We start from the raw sequence: 23,274 nt of genomic DNA, 5'->3' as shown, positions 1-23,274 counted from the left end.
TGGCACCTTTGACTCGCTGACATCACAGTGACGCAGTGCTGACGTAATTATTCTTTTTCTGGACTTATTTTTATATAGGAAATTCCAGAAAATAGCCAAAACTTCTAAAAATCATAGAAAATCAACCATAGTTCCAAATCAAACAAATTATATATGAAAAATGATTAGAAAAATTCAATCTATCCATCCATAATGGTTTCATGCATGACAAACCACTTTAACCTTGCTGTTTAGGTGAAACAAGCTAATACACTTTTTATGCATAAGAACTTTAACCTTCATTTGAATCTTTGATTCAAATGGACCCATTTCAACTTGTTTCACATTGCATTAGGCAGGACACATCATTTTGCCATGTCATAGTATGCATCATATTGTTGCATATTGTCATGCGTTGATTATGTTCTGTGTGTCCTTGGTAGGTTCTGCCTCCGAGGATATCTCTGAGTATCCAACTGAAGGGCAGTACCCTACTACCACTCCATCAGGCAAGCAACCATTGATCATTCCGATACAAACCCATGTTCTCGCTTCTGCTCTTGTTTACTGCATTAAGACAACGCGATTCAAACTGCTGTGTGCTACGGTAGTTGAACCCTTATCCTCTGCATGACCTGTCATTGCCACAGTAACTAGATGAAACCCACTAGCATGTGTAGGAGTTGATTGAGCCATGTATGTGATTCCTACCTTGCTATGCCTGCTATGCTTAGAGTTGTGTCAGGTCTGGTTCATCTGGGTGATGGGCTAGAGTGAAATGATTATGTCGGTAATGTGAGGGATGTGTTGAGCATGTTTTGGTAAAGGTATCGATGAGAGGCCATGTAGGAGTACATGGTGGGTTGTTTCATTGAGGCCGTCCATAAGAACTGAGATCTGTATGCGTGATTTAAGATTCAGCTACTACCACACATTAGGCCCTGAAATATGACCCCGCTCGACTTACTGACCCCTCTCGTCCTCTGTCCAGGAGTTGCAACTAGTTTCTGGTGTTTGTAGGTTATGTGTTGGCGGCCGTGCGTAGCGTTGACCCTAGGGGTGGGCTATGATGCGGTAGATACACCGTGGCACGGTGTACCGAGTCGCCCGTTTGGTGTCTCGGGAACCCTGCACACATCGTTTGGGGCCGTTGAGGATACCCCGGCCGGATTTCCTTGCGGATGGAACCTGAATAGGCGATAAACCTGGACTAGAGACTTGTGCGGTTAGTCAGGTCATGGTGTACACCCACGTCGGTTTTCGTTTGAAGTCTGCCGAGCACATGTCGTGTACAGACGCTAAGTGGTGGAAACATGTGTGATGAAGTACACCCCTGCAGGGTATAAAACTATTCGAATAGCCGCGTCCGCGGTAAAGGACTACTTGGTTGCCTATACAGTTCATAGACAAGTTAATGGATACTACTAAAAGACTCAAGATAAGTGTGAGTACCGAGGATGGCCCTCTTGTAGGATGACGAGGGAGGATCCCCGATGGAGTATTGTGTTGGTGGTTAGTGGACTCGTGTGCGAAAACTATTTTACTAGTGGAGTCTCGTAGGATAGCTTAGCCAAGAGTCAAAGCTGGCTTGCTGCAATAACTCCACCACCTTCTTGAGAATGAGCATGTATAGTAGGTTCTGATGTAAGACTTGTTGAGTACCTTTGTACTCATGTTTGCTTAATTACTGTTTTCAGACGACAACACCGCCCCCTCCGATGGGTTTTATGTAGACCTTGATGTCGAGGAGTGACTAGCCACCCAGGTGGTGATCCTGGCCATGGAGGGCCCTATGTAGATAGACAGGCTTCGAGAGGCCTTCTTTCTTTCTAGTGTCTGTACTCAGACTATTTGCTTCCGCTTGTGCTTGTATGCTTGTATGACTTGAGTGTCGGGTCATGTGACCCCTACCTTTATGAACATGTTATGTATGGCTCTCTGGAGCCTTTAAATAAGGTACTTGAGTTGTAGAGTTTTGTTGTGATGCCATGTTGTATTTGCACATATCGAGCATATTGTGTGTATGATTGAAATGCTTGGTATGTGTGGGATCCGACAATCTAGTTGTTTATCCTTGGCAGCCTTTCTTATGGGGAAATGTAGTCTAGTGTTCCTCGATCCATAGTAGTCCACTACAGCCCGGTTCACCGGAGTCCTGCTAGCCCAGCACTACTGCTCAGGAAAGTTGACTGGCCGGCATGTGTTTCACTTTGTTCCTATGACTGTCCCTTCGGGGAAATGTCACGCGGTGACATCCAGAGTCCTGCCTAGCCTGCTACAGCCCGGGTTCCCCGGAGTCCTGTTAGCCCAGTGCTACAGCCCGGATTCACTCACTGATGACCGACATGCTCGATATGATTCATGTATGCCTGTCTCCATAGGTCTGTGCCGCTTTGGGTTCACGACAAGCCATGTCGGCCCGGGTTCTCTGTCATATGGATGCTAGCGACACTATCATATACGTGAGGCAAAAGGCGCAAACGGTCCCGGGCCATGGTAAGGCGACACCTGTGGGGATACCGTGCGTGAGGCCGCAATGTGATATGAGGTGTTACCAGCTAGATCTAGGTGACTTGGAATCGGGGTCCTGACAATGATTTCCAAAGGTTTCTTGGTTATGTGTTGAAGGATGAATACAACTGGATGTAGGATTTGTGTAGTTTTGGGTGAGATATTATGCTTTCCCTGTATCCCCCACACCTGATTGCATAACCGGAAAGTTTCGGGAGTTTATAAGTGGGAATTCAAGTAGCTCTTAGGATATCTTTCCGACAGATGTATGATATGAAATTGGGGTTCGACGTCTAGTGGTCCGCCTATCCATGGTTGGTTTTACAGTGGTCTCGTTGTGTCTTAAAGAGTCCTTGAGTATGCTGACTCGGGGATGCTTCGTATGTCATGTGCACTGCCTTGTACATGATGGTGCCGTACGATCGAGCCCGTGTAGGCCCCACCATGAAAACTTCGGACGAAATCTCTATCATATGTTTGTTCCGGCTTATTCTGCAAGCCAATCCTTTGTTTTCTTTTATTTGTGGTATTCGAGTTGCTTCGAAGTCAAGTGTTGATTCCATACCTTTCCTAAGCGGTGTTCTCATGTTCCTATGTGAATACTAATCCTTCTCGGTCATCGAGTTTGTCATTTCAATTTCTTTTCAACCGGCGTGTTTCTCTTCAAGTGGATCCGATCATTTCAACATCCGCAAGATCAATTCTAGGTTTCTCAACGGTGTTTGTTTCATCCGTCCGAAGTTGTCTTTGTTTTTCCCACCCTCCCACCCCTTGTTTTTTTCAAGGACTCAGATATCTTCAAGCTCTACAAGTTTATCATTCTTCGTTTGTTTTCTTCTCTGGTGGATTCAAATCAAGTTTTTGGTGTTGATCAGATTCCTTTTATTGTTGCAAATGTTTTCTCATGCTAGTGCACCTCTTAATCATTCACCTCCCATTGTACATTTGTTCCGGAGTGCCGAAGATAGCTTAGAAGATTCGTGTTTCCACTCTGCATTCGTTCAAGATCTTTCAAGGATGTTATCTCATTCAAGTCTTTTAATTCAACAGGTGCAATCTCTCTCCTTAAATCATTTCAACGGTGTTTCTTTTGAGTGGTCCCTAACCCACAGGTCTTTTCCCAAGATCTTACCTGACTCCTCTAATCTTCCCGGAGTTACTCTCAAATTCTTTTCCAAGTTTGACGTAAGAATGAGTTATCGTCAGTCAAATGACTTCTCCAAGATCTTTCAAATTCTTTTCATTGTTGGCTCAACCTTTCCATTCTTCAACCCGGAGTATCGCAACAATTCATGGTGGTGTTTCTCATCGTCATTCTCAGATTTTGAAGACCGAAGAAGAGTTTACCTCCATATCTTGCTCCATTATCTTCAAGATTAGTGATGCTAGCCTGTTGCCTTCCTCTCATAATTGTTTTCGATTGTGAGAATTCTTTTCACCTATACGGAGCAATTCAAGAGTCTTTTCAGTTTTGTTTCTTCAGAAGCCATCATCTTAGAATTATTCACTCCAGCTTTTAGCTCTCGTACTCCAAATCTTACCGGTGCATCACTCAAATATTCTCTAATAAGTTTGAGATCTATTCGTCCTCATGTATCAGATCCCCTCAAGTATCGTCATTCATTTTCCAATTCTTTCTGGTGATTTGTGTCCTTGCCACTTTCATTTTTCAATTCTTACGGTGGTTCTTCCAAGATTCTTCTTCCTTTGTTTATCATATCAATGTATTCGTTGTTTTCAATCCTACCGGTGGATCATTGAAGACCGTCTTGAGTTTGCTCCATATCTATCTTAATCCTTTCTACGAGAATAAGAAGTAGGGCAAATCCATTGCTTGTCATCAATCTAAATTGGTGAAGGATAAGCATAATGTAATCCTTATTCTTGTTTCATCCAAGCGATTAATTCCTTATTCCGAAGGTTCATCATATCACATTCTCGGTTCGAGATGCTTTATCTTTTCTTCTGGAGTTCAAAATTTTCCACTTTATCTCGTCGCAAAGCTTCATCCAATCATTGCAAGGATTCACCTTGTGTTTTTCAACTTCTCTTTCCTTTTGTTTGATCATCCTTTTGTTACCGTAGTTCTTCATGGAGACTCTACATGATGGTTCTTAAAGAATTTAATTACTTCTCGAAGTGTTTATCAAGATTCTTTTCAGAGGAGCTCATGCATTCTTCATCTTGCAATCTGGAGTGCAATTCGTTCACACATATCTTTTGAGGTGGTCTTATGTCATTCTTGATAATTTCCCTTCGTGCTCCGTGATTCACAAGTTGTCAAGAATGAGATATTTTAAATCCATCAATCTCGTCATTGGAGTTATCTTGGATTATATTTCACCTAAAACCTTCCCTAAGGATTGTTGATAATTATGGTGCTCATATATGACCCAAGTTCTTTATCTACCCTCTCGGTGAAATAAGTTTCTCGTCTTCTTGTTCATATCAATCCAATATATTGTTTTTTCGTTAGTGGCAGAATTTCACCTCATAGTATTGAGATGTTCTCCATAAGCCCACAACAATCTTACTCTTTTCGTTGTTGTTTTTTCCAACAACTCCGTTCGACCCTTCTCCTAAGGATGCCTTTTCAAGCTCTTTTGTGGCAGAAGTTGACATTTTCTTCTCCATTCCTTTATTTCAATTATCTATATTCTATTCTTTCGTTCCGGAGGCATTGCGTTGTTGCTCTCTCCTCTCATCATCTCGAATGTTGAGGATCGTGTTTCTTTTCGTTCTTATCCATTTAACCGGAATGTTGTGCCCTCTACTCAAGTTCTTTTCATCTTATAAAGTTTCTTATCACTTTTCAATCGGAGTGCTGCCAAATCTGTTCTTTCTTGTTCCTCTTTCCTAACGGAGTGTTTTCAATTTCGTTCATCTCCGTTGCATTATTCCTTTCAAGTTGTTCAACTTTTCAAGGTTTCTTGGTTTCACTCGTTTGTCAAAGAAGCAACTTAGTTTCACCTCACTTCTTCCTCTTCCGTTTCCCTCCGGTGCTATCCCTAGGATCTCGGGTCGAGATCCTCTCATAGTGGTGGAGTGTTGTGACGCCCCGAGACCGATGCGCCAGGTGTCTTCCAGTTATTCGCTATCGTTGCCATGTCATTTTCTTGTGTGTTGCATCTTATCATGTCATCATGTGAATTGCATCATCATGTTTTCAAACTTGCATCCGTCCCGGTCTCCTCATTCTCTCCGTTGTCCGTTCTGAGCCCAAACACACTTGCATGGCCACACGGCACGTCCGGAATATTATTTTATAAGTGGCCGGAAAATGTTCTCGGAATGGGTTGAAAGTTGGCATGCGGTGTTGTTATGTTGTAGGTAGGCCGCCTGCCAAGTTTCATCGCATTCAGAGTTTGTTTGATGCCCCAACGGATAACTATAGCGACATTATAGTCGGTCAAAACATCGGACGTTTTGGGTCTCCGGAAACAGTTGCCGGGCTGCACTCCTCTCCTCTCATCTCAGCCCACTACCACTCAACGCCAGGCCCTACCTAACCTCTCTCGTCAGCCCACGACCCTCCTCGCGCGCGCGCCCGAAAGCTGTCCCGGACACGACCCGGGCAGTCGTCATCGTTGGATCCGGATCATCCCCTAACGTCTACAAAACATCTCCGTTTTGTTAATTGGGCTCCCTACCTATTTTTCTCGGACCGAGCATATTTTTGTGAGTCCAAGAAAATTACCCGCATGTTCAAATTCGTTCCCTAAATCCCTCTTCTTTTTCTTCTCTCTATTTTTTTCTTTTCTTTCTTGTCTCCCTCTTTCTTCTAAGGAGTGTAAGAGTGAGAGAGCACCAGGCCCAGCAGGGGTCGGCAACCCAGCCAGGCCGACCGGCCTCCAAGGCCCACTCCCCTGCTCTAACCTAGGCGTAGCCGAGCCCTTTTCCCTCAATCCCCTCCTCCCTGTCTCCCTGCTCACGCCGCCAGGAGAGGATGCCCTCTGCTCGATCCCATCTCCCTCTCCTCGACAGACCCCCGCCTCGCTCTCGCCACCACCGCACCCGACCCCATGGCGCGCCTCCCTCTGTAGTGCCGGGCCGCGACCGCGCCTCTCCCTGCACCTCGTCCCCGTTGCCCGAGTGCTCGAGGAGAGGAGCTCCTCGAGGACCTGCGCCTGCAGCCCAGCCACCGGACCAGCAGGAGGCCACCGCCGCAATGAACGCCCGCCAGACCTCCACCAGCGGCCTCTCCTTCGCCTCGCTGCTCCTCTGCCTCAACTCCTGCCGGATCGACAAATAACAAGTCCATGGAGCCGCCTCCCCATGCTCCTTCACCTTGCCTCGTCGTTCGAGGACCGGCGCCGCCGCCGGCGACCACGAGTCAGGAGACCGCCATGGATGCCCGCGGCCCCGCCTTCCTGTGTCTTCACCTCGCCGTTCTCCGCCAGCCTCCTCCCCGTGCTGATGAACTCTTGCCCGAGCCGCTCTCTCCGGCCAACTCTGCTGCTGACGCCGTCCGGACCTGCTAGCATCCGCCTCCTGGCAGCCGTTTTCATGGGTTCGGGGAGCCCCAAGTCATGTTCGTGGCCTCGTTAGCTGTTGATGCTACGCTGTTGACTTTCTCCATCCTCTCCCTGGGCTCGTCAAAACCTGTACCCGGAGCCCAAGTCAGAAGACTCTGTGGATGTGCTTCTCACTTGTGCCATTTTGGATCATCAAGAACGTTTCGGGATTCATGAAGTACCATTACGCCGGGAGACCACGGATCCGTGAAGTTCCACTACCGTCGCCGTGTATCCGACAAGTTCGCGAGTACGACTACTTCCCACAACGACCTTGTACCACTACCGTTGCAAGAACCGAGACTGGCAAGTCCGAAGACCCAAGTACCATGACGCCAAGTACCCCTTCGTATCGCCAAGGTGGATCTCGACCATTGACGAGGTTTCGATAAGACCATCGATGTGTACGGCTACAATGTGAACGTGTACCCGACGACCCCGGAGTCCTATGTTGCGCCAAGTACCCGCTCGTTGACCCGAACATCTACAGGAAATGTGTCCCACTACCGCCGCCCGAACGTCTACGAAACATGTACCACGACCATCGCTGAAGACCCGGTGGGCGTCAAGTTCTGTGTCGTGACCCCGAAACATCTACGTACATGAACCACTACTTCCCTCGACGACCCGTGAATGACTACTTCCTCTACGAACCGATCCGCTTATAAATGCACGCTTCGAAGGTATAAACCCGAGAAGCCCATCCGAGAACGATTGCATGCATGTTGAATGAGATGAATCCCGCGTTTGCACCGTGTCTGAAATTGTCGCTTGCATGGTCCTCCTCGTTGCCATGCCGTCCAACCGTGGGAACTCGGTAACCGGGATCACCCCACCTTCTATCGCATGTCACGCTCCCGTCACTTTTCCTTTCGCACCGGTATCTCCGTGAGCTACCGGAACCGGAATGTTGCCGTGGCACCATTTTCCGTTGTCGTTGCCGTGGCACCCCTTTCATTTCCTCCACGATGACAAATGCTTCATATAATGCTCATGTCAACATTTTCTTTAAAACTTGCATAAAACTTGCACATGTCATTCGCATCATGATAATAACATTTAAATGTTTAAATTTTTTGTTGCACCAAATTGATAATTGCATATGGGGATTTATCGGATTTGTTGTTTGTTATATCCGGCCCCATTTAAATTGTTTATATAGTATAGTTTTGTTATGCTTCACCTCTTGCCATGTTAACCAACATTTAATATTGTTGAGTACCTAACCGGGAGTGAACTAAATAATTGATGTGGTGTTCCGTCAATATGATACTCGTTGCATATTGGGCTCCACTTAACTGGTAGTTTTGTTTGTGCACTTTGCCATGCCATGCATATTTAAACCGGACATGCATCATACTTGGTTGTGCATCATGCCATGTTTATGTGATGGTTGTTTACTATGTTGTTTGCTTCTTTCCGGTGTTGCTTCTTCGGGTTAGTTCCGATAACGTCGCGTTTGTGAGGATCCGTTTGTCTAAGTCCGTTTGTCTTCTTCATGGACTCGTTCTTCTTCCTTGCGGGATCTCAGGCAAGATGACCATACCCTCAAAATCACTTCTATCTTTGCTTGCTAGTTGCTCGCTCTTTTGCTATGCCTACGCTGCGATACCTACCACATGCTTTATCATGCCTCCCATAATGCCATGTCAAGACTCTAACCCACCTTGTCCTAGCAAACCGTTGTTTGGCTATGTTACCGCTTTGCTCAGCCCCTCTTATAGCGTTGCTAGTTGCAGGTGAAGATTGGAGATCGTTCCATGTTGTTTGGCTAAGTTGGGACACCCCTGCAGGGTTTTGACCTTTCGAAAGCCGTGCCCACGGTTATGGGCAGATGGGAATTTGTTAATGTCCGGTTATAGAAAACCTGAAGACTTATCTTAATTAAAATGCATCAACCGCGTGTGTTGCCGTGATGGTCTCTTTCCAGCGGAGTCCGGGAAGTGAACACGGTGTTGGAGTTATGATTGACGTAGGTTGTTCTAGGATCACTTCTGATCATAGATTTCTCGAACGTGCTTTTCCTTCTCTTCTCGCTCTCATTTGCGTATGTTAGTCACCATATATGCTAGTCGCTTGCTGCAGCTCCACCTCATACCATTACCTTACCTATAAGCTAAAATAGTCTTGATCGCGAGGGTGTGAGATTGCTGAGTCCCCGTGACTCTCAGATTCCTTCAAAAACCAGCTTGCAGGTGCTGATGATACCGTGCAGGTGACGCAACCGAGCTCAAGGAGGAGCTCGATGGAGTTCGTGTTCGTTTTGTTGTTCCGTTTCCAGTTGATCAGTAGTGGAGCCCAGTTGGGACGATCGGGTATCTGTGTAGCATTTGGGGTAGTCATCTTTTATTTTGGTTCCGTAGTCGGACCTTGATTGTACCTGGTTGATGTAATGCTTTATTCATGTATTGTGTGAAGTGGCGATTGTAAGCCAACTATGTATCTTTTTCCCTTATATATTACATGGGTCGTGTGAAGATTACCTCACTTGCGACATTGCTTACAATGCGGTTATGCCTCTAAGTCGTGCTTCGACATGTGGGAGATATAGCCGCATCGTGGGTGTTACAGTAGTTGAACGGATCCGCACAAACACGACGTTACCAGAACCAACCCGAAGAAGCAACACCGGAAAGAAGCAAACAACATATTAAACAACCAATACATGAACATGGCATGATGCACAATCAAGTATGATGCATGTCCGGTTAATGAAGCATGGCATGGCAAAGGTGCACAAACAATCCTACAAATTAAGTGGGGCTCATTATGCAACAGAGTTGCATATTGAAGAAAACACCACATGACTTATTTAGTTCTCTCTTGTTTATGTACCCAACAAGATTAAATGTTTTTAGCATGGCAAGAGGATGAAGCAAATGAAAACTACCTAACTAGGCAAGTTTAAATGAGGCCGGAAGCAACGAACAACAAATTCCGGTAAATCCCCATATGCATATTTTAGATTTGGTGCTGTTCTGCCCTAAACACAATTTTAGAGTTATTAAACATGCAAAGTAAAGCCACCATGTTAAACTAGGCATTTTTCTACCCCATTTACATATAAAGTTTATTAAATTCCGAGTTACGGTTATTTAGTTATGAAATAAAACATTTCAACATGGCATAGGAGCAAATTTAACCAAACAGCATTTTAAACATTTCAAACATGGATGAAAGTTGCATATTATTAAACTAGACAAAATTCTAAGCAACTTTCATATATAATTTATTTAGATCCGATGCACGGTTGTGAAGTTATTAAATGAATGAAGAACAGGGGCTAAACTGCAAAACTGGCAGAACCCTGGAAAATTAGGAAAATCGCTGGACGAAAAAAAACACGATACGGGCCGGATCTGGTTGGCCCATCAGTAACAGGCGCTGGGGGAAGGCATCTCACCCCGTGGGCCTGGCCCATTTGATGGAGGGAGGCCGAGCCTTGGTGGTGCAAGAAGAGGCCCAATGGCGACGTGGTTCTCCTCCACGCTGGCCGAGGAACACGTCAACGCGCATCGAAGCAGGGGAAGCAGCGCGCGACTCCGACGAGGGAGATGGCCGATGTTCTCAGGCGGATCCGACCGGGATGTCAAGGACGAAGGCGAAGAGGAGGCAGGAGCACTAGCAGGGGGTCGCGAGGCAGACCATGAGCAGCGGCGCAGAGACTTGGCAGCGGGCTCGGCATAGCGGGACGGCACCAGGCAACGAAGGACGAGGAGGAGGGCGCGAGGCAGATGCAGAGGAGGCTGGCTCCGAGGCGGACGGGCGCGGGTCAACAGGGCGCGGAGGAGGTCCCTGGCGGCGGGGCTTGGAGAGCTCGGTGTCGAGGAAGGAGCTCCACTCCGGCGAACTCCCATGGCGGCGGTGGTTCCTGTAGGGCGGCATCACGGGTGAGGAGCAGAGAGAGGGATAAACGGAGGGAGAAGAAAAGAGAAGGGGCGCGGTGGTACTGGCCTGCTGGATCAAAGAGGGAGGAGGAGGCTCTCGATCGAGGCGGCGGGGTTCTGTGGTGGCTTCGAACCGAAGAGCTCGGGCTCGAGCTCTGGTTGGTGGGAGGAGGAATGGGAGGATCCCGATGTGGGAGATAGTGTGGCGGCGGCAGGGACAAATGCCTAGAAGTTAGGGTTTGGTCTAGATTTAGACTAGAGAGTAAATATATATAAATAAAGAGGGAGACATTTAGGGGCTAATCCGTTCCTCCAAATAAATCGAGCGGTCGAGGAAAATAGACTAGGAAGTCCAATTAACAAAATGGAGACGTTTTGTAGATGTTTGGGGATGATCCGGACACAACGGTAACGACTGTCCGGGTCGGGTCCGGTACAACTTTCAGACGCGTGCGTGAGGAGGTCCGCGGACTGACGAGAGAGCCTTGGTTAGGCCTGTCGGTAGGTAGTGGACTATGCAGAAGGTCTCAGGCTGAGAGAAGAGACGAGAGGCCCGACGACTGTTTCCGGAGACCAAAAATGTCCGACGTTTGACCGACTATATTGTCGCTATAGTTAATCGCTGGGGCGTCAAACAAACTCCGAATGCGATGAAACTTGACAGGCGGTCTATCTACACTATAATAAGACCACATGCAAACTTTCATCCCATTCCGAGAACATTTTCCGGCCACTTATATAATACTATTTCGGACATGCCGCGGACGCGTGCAAGTGTGTCTGGGCTGAGAACGGACAACGGATGAAACTGGGAGACCCGGACTAATGCAAGTTTTGAAAACATGATGATGCAATGCACATGATGACATGGCAAGATGCAACACGCAAGCAAATGACATGGCAACAACAGCGAATAATAGGAAGACACCTGGCACATCGGTCTCGGGGCGTTACAACACTCCACCACTACGAGAGGATCTCGTCTCGAGATCTAGAATGGCACGGGAGGGAAAAACGGAAGAGAAAGAGAAGAGGTAAAACTAAGTTGCTTCTTTGACAAACGAGTGAAACCAAAGAACCTTGAAAGGTTGAACAAATTGAAAATAAGAATACAACGGAGATGAACGAAGTTGAAAACACTCCGTTAGAAAAGAGGAACAAGGAACATTACGAGAACCTTATGGGTTGAAAGACATAAGGAAAGGTTACAATGGACAAGAGGTAGATGCAAGCACCTCGGTTGACACGAGATGTACAAGGAATGACAAATATCAATTACGGCAACACTCCGATTGGAAATGGAAGGTAAAGAATATGAGCTTTGCAATATGAAAGCACTTGGATGAGACTCCGGTTAGAAGAGGAATGATAGACACAACACTCCAGTTAAAACAAGATAGAGAAGGAATAAGACTGATATAATTTGGACAACACTTTGACTGTAAATAGAAGGAATTGAACAAGATCTTGACAAACAATATGATGGGTTGAAGAGAGCAACCTCACAATGCCTCCGGAACAAAAGATAGAACGGACTGAAAGTAACAAAGAGGAAAACAACATCTTCTACGTCAAATGAGCTTGAAAAAACCTCTTTAGGAGAAGGGTCGAACGGAATTGTTGGAAAACCAACAACGAAAAGGATAAGCTTGATATGTACTTATAGAAGACATCTCAAAATTATGAGGTGACAACTTGCCACTCACGGAAAAGATTTGATTGGATTGATATTACAAGGAGACGAGAAACTATTTCCCCGGGAGGATAAATGAAGAACTTGGGTCCTTTATGAGCACCATAATTGCAACAATCCTTAGGTAAGGCTTTAGGTGAAATATAACCTAAGATAACTCCAATGACGAGATTGATGGATTTAAAATATCTCATTCTTGATAACTTGTGAAGCATGAAACACGAAGGAAAATTATCAAAAATGACATAACACCAGCTCCAAAAGATAAGATAGAATGAATAGCACTTCGGAATGCAAGATGAAGAATACTTGAGCTCCTTAGAGAAGAATCTCGATGAAAACTTCGAAAATGAATTAGATGCTTGATGGGCCATCATGTAGAGCCTCCATGAAGAATTCTGGTAACAAAAGGATAACGAAAAGAAAGAGAAGTTGAAAACACGAGGTGAAACCTTGTAATGATTTAGATAGATCTCCGTGATAATATAATTGCGAGAGCTTGGAACTCTTGGAAAAGAAAAGATAAAGCCTCTCAAACTGAGAATGTGATATGATGAACCTCCGGAATAAGGAATTGAATTAACTTGATGAAGCAAGAATAAGAACTAGATTATGCGTATCCTTCACCAATTTAAATTGATGACAAGCAACAGATTTGGCATACTACTTATTCTCGTAGAAAGGGTTAAGATAGATATAGCGTCAACTTGAGAAAAGTCTTCAACGAACCACCGGAAGGATTTGGAAACAACGAATGAATTGATATGATAACAACGGAAGAGAATTCTGGAAGAACCACCGTAAGAATTGAAAATGAACGAAGGAAAGATAAGGAAACACCGGGTAAAATTTTCAAATGAACTAAGATGCTTGAGAGAATTTAGATACAAGTGAAACGAATAGATCACAGACTGATTAGAGATCACTTGAACGATGCACCGGTAAGATTTAGATAACGAGAGCTGAAAGTTGAGAATGAATAATCCCGAAATGATGGCCTTCAGAGAATCGAACTGAAAAGACTCTGAATTACTACGGATGGGTGAAAAGAATATCTCACAATCGAAAACAATTATGAGAGGATGACACGAAGCTAGGGCCATGGATCCTTGAGAGAACGGATAAGATATGGAGGAAAACTCTTCTTTTGTCTTCGAAATCTGAGAATGACGACGAGAAACACCACCAAGAATTGTTGAGGCACTCCGGAATGAAGAATGGAAAGGATGAGCCAACGATGAAAAGAATTTGAAGGATCTTGGAGAATGCATTTGACTGATGATAACTCATTCTTACGTCAAACTTTGAAAAGAAATTTGAGGATAGTTCCGGGAAAATTAGAAGAGTCAGGTAAGATCCTGGGAAAAGACCTGTGGGTTTGGGCCCACTTAAAGAAACACCATTGAAATGATTTAAAAGTGAGGTTGCACTGGTTGAATTAAATGACTTGAATGAGATAACATCCTCGAAAGAGCTTGAACGAATGTAGAGTGGAAACACGAATCTTCGAGTTATCTTGAGCACTCCGGAACAATTGAATAGTGAGAAATGAATGAATATGAGGTGCAACGGTATGAAAAACATTGAAACGAGTTAAAGGATATGATCAACACCAAAAGCTTGAATTGGATCCACCGTAGAAGGAAAAGAACGAAGAATGATGAGCTTGAAGCTCCATTAGAATCTTCATGAAAATCACCGGATAAGAACATTGACGGAAAGAATTGAGATGCTTCCATCGATAAAATGGATACTTGAATAAGAAATATGAGTCTTTGAAGAAAAAGGGTGGGTGGGCGGGAAAAAACAAAGGCAACTTGGGACGGAAGAAGCAAACACCGTTGAGAAGACTTGAGTTGATCTTGCGGATGTTGAAAATGATCGGATCCACTTGAAGAGAAATACGCTGGTTGAAAAAGGATTGACATAACAATCTCGATGATCAAGAAGGATTAGTATTCACATAGGAATATGAGAACACCATTTAGGAAAGGTATGGAATCAACATTTGACTTCGAAGCAACTCGAATACCACAACTCAAAACAAAACCAAGGATTGGCTTACAGAATAAGCCGGAACAAACATATGATAGAGAAGTCGTCTGAAGTTTTCGTGGTGGGGCCTACATGGGCTCGATCGTACAACACCATCATGTACAAGGCAGTGCACATGACATACGAAGCGTCCCCGAGTCGGCATAGCCAAGGACTCCTTAAGACACAACGAGACCACTGTAAAACCAACCGTGGATAGGTGAACCACTAGACGTCGAACCCCAATTTCATATCATACATCTGTCGTGAAGATATCCTAAGAGCTACTTGAATTCCCACCTATAAACTTCCGAAACTTTCCGGTTATGCAATCAGGTGTTGGGGATACAGGGGAAGCATAATATCTCATCCAAAACTAAAAAAATCCTACATCTAGCTGTATCCATCCTTCAACACATAACCAAGAAACCTTCGGAAATCGTTTACCTCAACCTTCGAAAAGCATCCGTTATACAAGTTATGGCAATACTCCCGAACTCCCGCCCCAATACTGGGTGGCGTCAAGGTTATCTCACCAACAACTGCATAAAAGGGATTTCCGATGTCGGCGAAACTCAGGTATTCCAGAATCTCAACGATAAAATTGTGACGATAACACCTCGGAGCTCAACTCCCCGAGACACTGCCACAACCCCTAAATGTCAGGAGACAGCAAGAACAATGTTCTCGTCACAAAACCATCGGAACGATTCCAAGATACCCGCGTGATCCTAAATTTTTTTAGTGAAATTTGAGAAGAGAAGAGTCAAAACTCTACGTCAGGATACCTCACCAGAGCGACGAAGGGACCGAGGAGTAAAAAGAATCCTACTCTCCGATATATATAATCCTGAATGACTTAAAACATTTTGTATAGACTCAACAACGCCAACGATGCGATCAAGCAGGGGGCTCCTAAGGTCGGGGAACGCTCCGATTACCAACTTGTCATGCCCTCGATGCGGCTATATCTCCTACGTGTCGAAGCATGACTTAGAGGCATAACCGCATTGAAAGCAATGTCGCAAGTGAGGTAATCTTCACACAGCCCAAGTAATACATAAGGGAAAAGATACATAGTTGGCTTACAATCGCCACTTCACACAATTACATGAATAAAGCATTACATCATCCAGATACACACAAGGTCCGACTACGGAACCAAAATAAAAGAAGACTACCCCAAAAGCTACACAGATCCCCGATCGACCCCAACTGGGCTCCACTACTGATCAACTAGAACGAAACAACACAAAGGACAAGATCTTCATCGAGCTCCTCCTTGAGCTTGGTTGCGTCACCTGCTCGGTATCATCGGCACCTGCAAGCTGGTTTTGAAAGTATCTGTGAGTCACGGGGACTCAGCAATCTTACACCCTCGTGATCAAGACTATTTAAGCTTATAGGAAGGGTAAAAGGTATGAGGTGGAGCTGCAGCAAGCAACTAGCATATATGGTGGCTAACATACGCATAAGAGAGCGAGAAGAGAAGGCAAAGCGCGGTCGAGAAACTATGATCAAGAAGTGATCCTAGAACAACCTACGTCAAACATAACTCCAACACCGTGTTCACTTCCCGGACTCCGCCGAGAAGAGACCATCACGGTAACACACGCGGTTGATGCATTTTAATTAAGTTAAGCTTTAGGTTTTCTACAACCGGAGATTAACAAATTCCCATCTGCCCATAACCGCGGGCACGGCTTTCGAAAGTTCAAATCCCTGCAGGGGTGTCCCAACTTAGCCCATCACAAGCTCTCACGGTCAACGAAGGATATTCCTTCTCCCAAGACAATCCGCTCAGACTCGGCATCCCGGTTACAAGACATCCTCGACAATGGTAAAATAAGTCCCGCAAAGCCACCCGAATGTGCCGACAAATCCTGATAGGAGCTGCACATATCTCGTTCTCAGGGCACACCAAATTGTCCAAGGTTCCGGTAGACCAGCCCAGAGTTCCCCCTAGTGGCCACCGGCAGCTGACAGGTTGGACCAACACTCAAGAGGAGCACTGGCCCGGGGGGGGTGTTAAAATAAAGGTGACCCTTGGGATGCGCGACTCCCAAGGGAAAATGCTAGGTGGAGAATGGTAAAACCAATGTTGGGCCTTGCTGGAGGAGTTTTATTCAAAGCGAACTGTCAAGGGGTTCCCATTATAACCCAACCGTGTAAGGAACACAAAATCCGGGAACATAACACCGATATGACGGAAACTAGGGCGGCAAGAGTGGAACAAAACACCAGGCATAAGGCCGAGCCTTCCACCCTTTACCAAGTATATAGATGCATTAATTAAATAAGAGATATTGTGATATCCCAACAAATATCCATGTTCCAACAAGGAACAAACTCCAATCTTCACCTGCAACTAACAACGCTATAAGAGGGGTTGAGCAAAGCGGTAACATAGCAAAACAACGGTTTGCTAGGACAAGGTAGGTTAGAGGCTTGGGTTAACAATATGGGAGGCATGATAAGCAAGTGGTAGGTATCGCAGCATAGGCATAGCAAAAGAGCGAGCATCTAGCAAGCAAAGATAGAAGTGATTTCGAGGGTATGGTCATCTTGCCTGAAATCCCGCAAGGAAGAAGAACGAGTCCATGAAGGAGATAAACAGACGTAGTTGAACGGATCCTCACAAACACGACGTTACCGGAACCAACCCGAAGAAGCAACATCGGAAAGAAGCAAACAACATAGTAAACAACCAACACATGAACATGGCATGATGCACAATCAAGTATGATGCATGTCCGGTTTAATGAAGCATGGCATGGCAAAGGTGCACAAACAATCCTACAAATTAAGTGGAGCTCATTATGCAACGGAGTTGCATATTGAAGAAAACACCACATGACTTATTTAGTTCTCTCTCGTTTATGTACCCAACAAGATGAAATGTTGTTAGTATGGCAAGAGGATGAAGCAAATGAAAACTACCTAACTAGGCAAGTTTAAATGAGGCCTAAAGCAATGAACAACCAATTCCGGTAAATCCCCATATGCATATTTTAGATTTGGTGCTGTTCTGCCCTAAACACAATTTTATAGTTATTAAACATGCAAAGTAAAGCCACCATGTTAAACTAGGCATTTTTCTACTACATTTACATATAAAGTTTATTAAATTCCGAATTACAGTTATTTAGTTATGAAATAAAACATTTTAACATGGCATAGGAGCAAATTTAACCAAACAACATTTTAAACATTTCAAACATGGATGAAAGTTGCATATTATTAAACTAGACAAAATTCTAAGCAACTTTCATAGATAATTTATTTAGATCCGATGCATGGTTGTGAAGTTATTAAATGCATGAAGAATAGGGGCTAAACTGCAAAACTGGCAGAACCCTGGAAAATTAGGAAAATCGCTGGACGAAAAAAAACACGATACGGGCCGGATCTGGTTGGCCCATCAGTAACAGGCGCTGGGGGAAGGCATCTCACCCTGCGGGCCTGGCCCATTTGATGGAGGCAGGCCGAGCCTTGGCAGGGCAAGAAGAGGCGCATTGTCGATGTGGTTCTCCATGCTGGCAGAGGAACAGGTCAACGCGCATCGAAGCAGGGGAAGCAGCGCGCGACTCCGACGAGGGAGATGGCCGGTGTTCTCAGGCGGATCCCGCCGGGATGTCAAGGACGAAGGTGAAGAGGAGGCAGGAGCACTAGCAGGGGGTCGCGAGGCAGACCATGAGCGGTGGCGCAGAGACTTGGCAGCGGGCTCGGCACAGCGGGACGGCACCAGGCGACGAAGGACGAGGAGGAGGGCGCGAGGCAGATGCAGAGGAGGCTGGCTCCGAGGCGGACGGGCGCGGAGGAGGTCCCTGGCGGCGGGGCTTGGAGAGCTCGGTGTCGAGGAAGGAGCTCCACTCCGGTGAACTCCCATGGCGGCGGTGGTTCCTGTAGGGCGGCATCACTGGTGAGGAGCAGAGAGAGGGATAAACAGAGGGAGAAGAAAATAGAAGGGGCGCAGTGGTACTGGCCTGCTGGATCGAAGAGGGAGGAGGAGGCTCTCGATCGAGGCGGCGGGGTTCTCTGGTGGCTTCGAACCGCAGAGCTCGGGCTCGAGCGTTGGTTGGTGGGAGGAGGAATGGGAGGATCCCGATGTGGGAGATAGTGCGGCGGCGGCGGCAGGGACTAATGCCTAGAAGTTAGGGTTTGGTCTAGATTTAGACTAGAGAGCAAATATATATATAAAGAAAGAGGGAGACATTTAGAGGCTAATCCGTTCCTCCAAATAAATCGAGCGGTCGAGAAAAATAGACTAGGAAGTCCAATTAACAAAACGGAGACATTTTGTAGATATTTGGGGATGATCCAGACACAACGGTAACGACTGTCCGGGTCGGGTCCGGGACAACTTTCAGACGCGCGCGTGAGGAGGTCCGCGGACTCACGAGAGAGCCTAGGTTAGGCCTGGCGGTAGGTAGTGGACTGTGCAGAAGGTCTCAGGCTGAGAGAAGAGAAGAGAGGCCCGGCGACTGTTTCCGGAGACCGAAAACGTCCGACGTTTGACCAACTATATTGTCGCTATAGTTAATCGTTGGGGCATCAAACGAACTCCGAATGCGATGAAACATGACAGGCAGTCTATCTACACTATAATAAGACGACACGCCAACTTTCATCCCATTTCGAGAACATTTTCCGGTCACTTATAAAATACTATTTCGGACATGCCGCGGACGCGTGCAAGTGTGTCCGGGCTCAGAACGGACAACAGACGAAACTGGGAGACCCGGACTAATGCAAGTTTTGAAAACATGATGATGCAATGCACATGATGACATGGCAAGATGCAACATGCAAGCAAATGACATGGAAACAACAACGAATAACAGGAAGACACCTGGCACATCGGTCTCGGGGCGTTACATGCCCCCATTATAAAAGGGGGTCCCCTTCTTCCCCGTTGACTCACCTCTTCCCTCTCAAGCTCCATTTTCGCCCGATCTATCTCTCTAGCCAATCAAACTTGTTGATTTGCTCGGGAGTGGTTGAGAAGGCCCCGATCTACACTTCCACCAAGAGATTTCCGATTCCCCCACCTATCCCTAGCGGATCTTGTTACTCTTGGGTGTTTGAGCACCCTAGACGGTTGAGGTCACCACGGATCCATTGTCCATTGTGGTGAAGCTTCGTGGTATTGTTGGGAGCCTCCGATTAAGTTGTGGAGATTGCCCCAACCTTGTTTGTAAAGGTCCGGTCGCCACCTTCAAGGGCACCAATAGTGGAATCACGGCATCTCGCATTGTGTGAGGGCGTGAGGAGAATACGGTGGCCCTAGTGGCTTCTTGGGGAGCATTGTGCCTCCACACCGCTCTAATGGAGACGTACTTCCCCTCAAAAGGAAGGAACTTCGGTAACACATCCTCGTCTTCACCGGATCCACTCTTGGTTATTTCTTACCTTTACTTGTGCAAGCTCTTTAGTGTTACTTCTCTTGCTTGCTTGTTTGTTTGTTCTTATTGCATCATATAGGTTGCTCACCTAGTTGCACATCTAGACAACCTACTTTGATGCAAAGTTTAATTTGGTAAAGAAAAGTTAAAAATTGTTAGTTGCCTATTCACCCCCCTCTAGTCAACCATATCGATCCTTTCAATTGGTTTCAGAGCCTCGTCTCTTTATTAAGGACTTTACCGTCCGAAGAGTATGGTTGATACCGTAGACGGTGTGGAGGAACACTCCGGTGTGAATCCAATCTCGTCTATGGGCGATGGGGAAACCTCGGTCTCTCGTGAGGAGTTCAATGTGGCCTTGGAGACATTGAAAACCTCCATGACGACCGAGGTTGAAAGCATGTTTACTAAATTCCTTGAAGGGCTTAAACTATCCACCGCATCGTTGAAAGTGGGTAATCCCACCGACAAGGTGAAGAACGCTACCTCCGATAAGGGGGAAGCTAGTAGTGAAAAGGCTCCTTCTTCTAGTGGTAAGAATGGCACCGTCATCTTTGCTCATGTGGAACCACCACTTGTTTATGGTGGACCGGTTCCTTCCACTCATTTGAATCATGCCGGTCCTCCCCCTAAGATTGTGAAAAATGAGGACTTTGATTCTTGGGTTTACCGCTTTAAACGCCATTTAAATCATGTGAACACTAATCTTTGGAGAATCATTGAAGAAGGTTTCCATCCGCATGATCCAAGCAACTTCACTCCTTGAGAAGCCGCGGATAATCAATTCAATGAGAATGATCTCTTCATCATTCAAGATGCAATACCACCCGAAGATCTACCTCATCTTCGGCCCTTCGCCTTGGCCAAAGACGCATGGCTTTGTGTTGTCTCACTCTACCGGGGAAGCGCAAGCATTCAATGCTCCAACTATGAAGTGGTGCAAGATGAGGCCGATGAGTTTGCAATGAAAGAAGATGAAGAACCTCGTGAGCTTTATCGGAGAGTAACCAAACTCGCGGTCTCACTCCGAGATCACGGGAGCAAGGACACGGATGACAATTGGATCAAGCACACATTCCTCAAGGCAGTGATGCCCTACCACAAGGCCATGTCCTCCGTCATTCGTCAAAGGCCGGACTTCCACACTTAGACCTCAAGCAAAGTGTTGGATGAATTTGTGGCCATGAACATTTTGGACAAGACCACCGACAATGCGGTGCTTCTTTCTCAAAGGGCAAAGAAGCCCAACCTTGCATTGAAGGCCAAGGTCTGCGTTGAAGAAGAAGAACAGGAAGAAGAGGAGAGCAACCCCGAAGATACAAAGTATGCATATCATGAACACATGGCACTTTCTTCAAGGCAATTTTGGAGCAATAAAAACTCAAGGCCAAACTTTAACAAAAACAACTCAAGTGGTACGAAGAGCAAGCAATGTGTAAGGACTTGCTACAATTGTGGCAATGTGAGTCATTTTGTTGCGGAGTGCCCGTATGAGAAGAGGGAAGACAATGGTGGCAAGCTCATCCGAAAGGACAAGGCCAAGTCGTTCCCCAACAAGAGAAACTTCACCAAGAAGACTCCTCCCAAGGCATTGGTGGTACAAGAAGAGTACAATGAGGATGATGACGATGATGAAGATGGTGAGTCGGTTGCCATGGCATCAGTTGCCATTGCGATGACTCCACGAGTGTCTCTCTTCGACTCACCCAATGAGAGCATCACCGCCAAGTGCCTCATGGCTAAAGCCACCAACAAGGTAACCTCCAACATCAAAACTACCATCATTAATCATCCTTCTTCGACAGATAGCATTGATGAACATGAGGGAGCTAATGTGGAGGTGAATGAGTTTGAGGCCTTTATGGGCAAACTTAAGGGTAAATCCAAGAAGCACTTTGTTGCTCTCTTGGAACAACTTGGTGAAGCCAATGACATGATCGAGGCTCACGAAGATACCATCTCTAAGATGGAAGGGCATAGTCGTGACTATGCCGATGAGATCTCGGATCTTTCCAATAATCTTGAGGAAGAGCGTGGTCTTCGTTTGGCTCTTGAGGAGTCACACAACGTTGATCATGCTAAGTTAAATAAAGATTTTGATCATGTTCTCATAGTTTCTCATGTGCTAAACTCCGAGAAGGCCGAACTTGAGGTTGATCTTGCTAGACTCAAAGAGGAGTTTGATCTACTTGACAAGTCTCACAAAGTCTTGAAGGGTGCTCATGCTAGCCTCAAAGAGTCTCATGATCAACTTCAAGTAAAGCTAACCAAGGAAAGAGCCACTTTTCCTCATATGATGTTAAATGAGAATGTAAATGCTACTAACCCGTGTTGTGAGCATGTGCATCTTGTTGAGGAGAATGCTAAGCTAAAGGTGCAACTTGAGAAAGGTCTTGCGTCTTGCATACAAGGCAAGAAGAACCTCAACGACCTCTTGACCAACCAAAAGGGTGTTGTGGCCAAGGAAGGGATTGGGTACGTGCCCGAGTCCAAGAACAAGAAGAAGAACGACAAGGCCAAACGACCTCCTCCTCTCATGCAAACCTTTGTGAAGGAGGGAGAGAGTGCTTCCAAGGAGAAGAAGAACAATGCGAAGGGTGGCGGTGTCAAAAAGGGCAATGCCACCCCTTCCATCAAAGTCGACTACTTTAATCCTTCTTATGTGTTATGTCGTGCTAGTGATGGGCATGTCTATGCCAAATTTGTTGGTTCTCCTCATGAGTACATTGAATGGCCTATTTGGGTTCCAATGACCCTTGTTACTAACATTAAAGGACCCATTACAAAATGGGTACCTAAAACCAATAATTGATCTCTTGTAGGTGTTTGCTTCCGATGGGGGATCATGGTTGCTCGATAGCGGAGCTACAAATCATATGACCGGAAGCAAGAACTTGGTGGTGGATGTGCACAAGATTCCATCTATGCCCACCAATGTCGAGTGGGGTATGCCTCATCTTCTAAGGTATTGGGACTTGGCAAGGTAGTCATCTCTCATGATCTCACGATCGAGAAGGTCATGCTTGTTGAGTCCCTTGCATACAATTTACTTTCCGTTCGTCAACTTGCAATCATGGGCTTTGCCACTTTCTTTGATATTGATACCGTGGCCCTCTTGTGGAGCAAGACTCTTAAAGTAGCCTTTGTTGGGCATGTCGAGAATGGTCTATATGTGATTAACTTCTCAGAGCGACCCACTAAGACCGCGACATGCCTAATGGCTAAAGTTGATGTGGGATGGCTTTGGCATC

Source organism: Triticum aestivum, chromosome 3A (genome assembly GCF_018294505.1).
Source record: "Triticum aestivum cultivar Chinese Spring chromosome 3A, IWGSC CS RefSeq v2.1, whole genome shotgun sequence".
Taxonomy (NCBI): domain Eukaryota; kingdom Viridiplantae; phylum Streptophyta; class Magnoliopsida; order Poales; family Poaceae; genus Triticum; species Triticum aestivum.
This window is presented reverse-complemented; position numbering follows the sequence as displayed.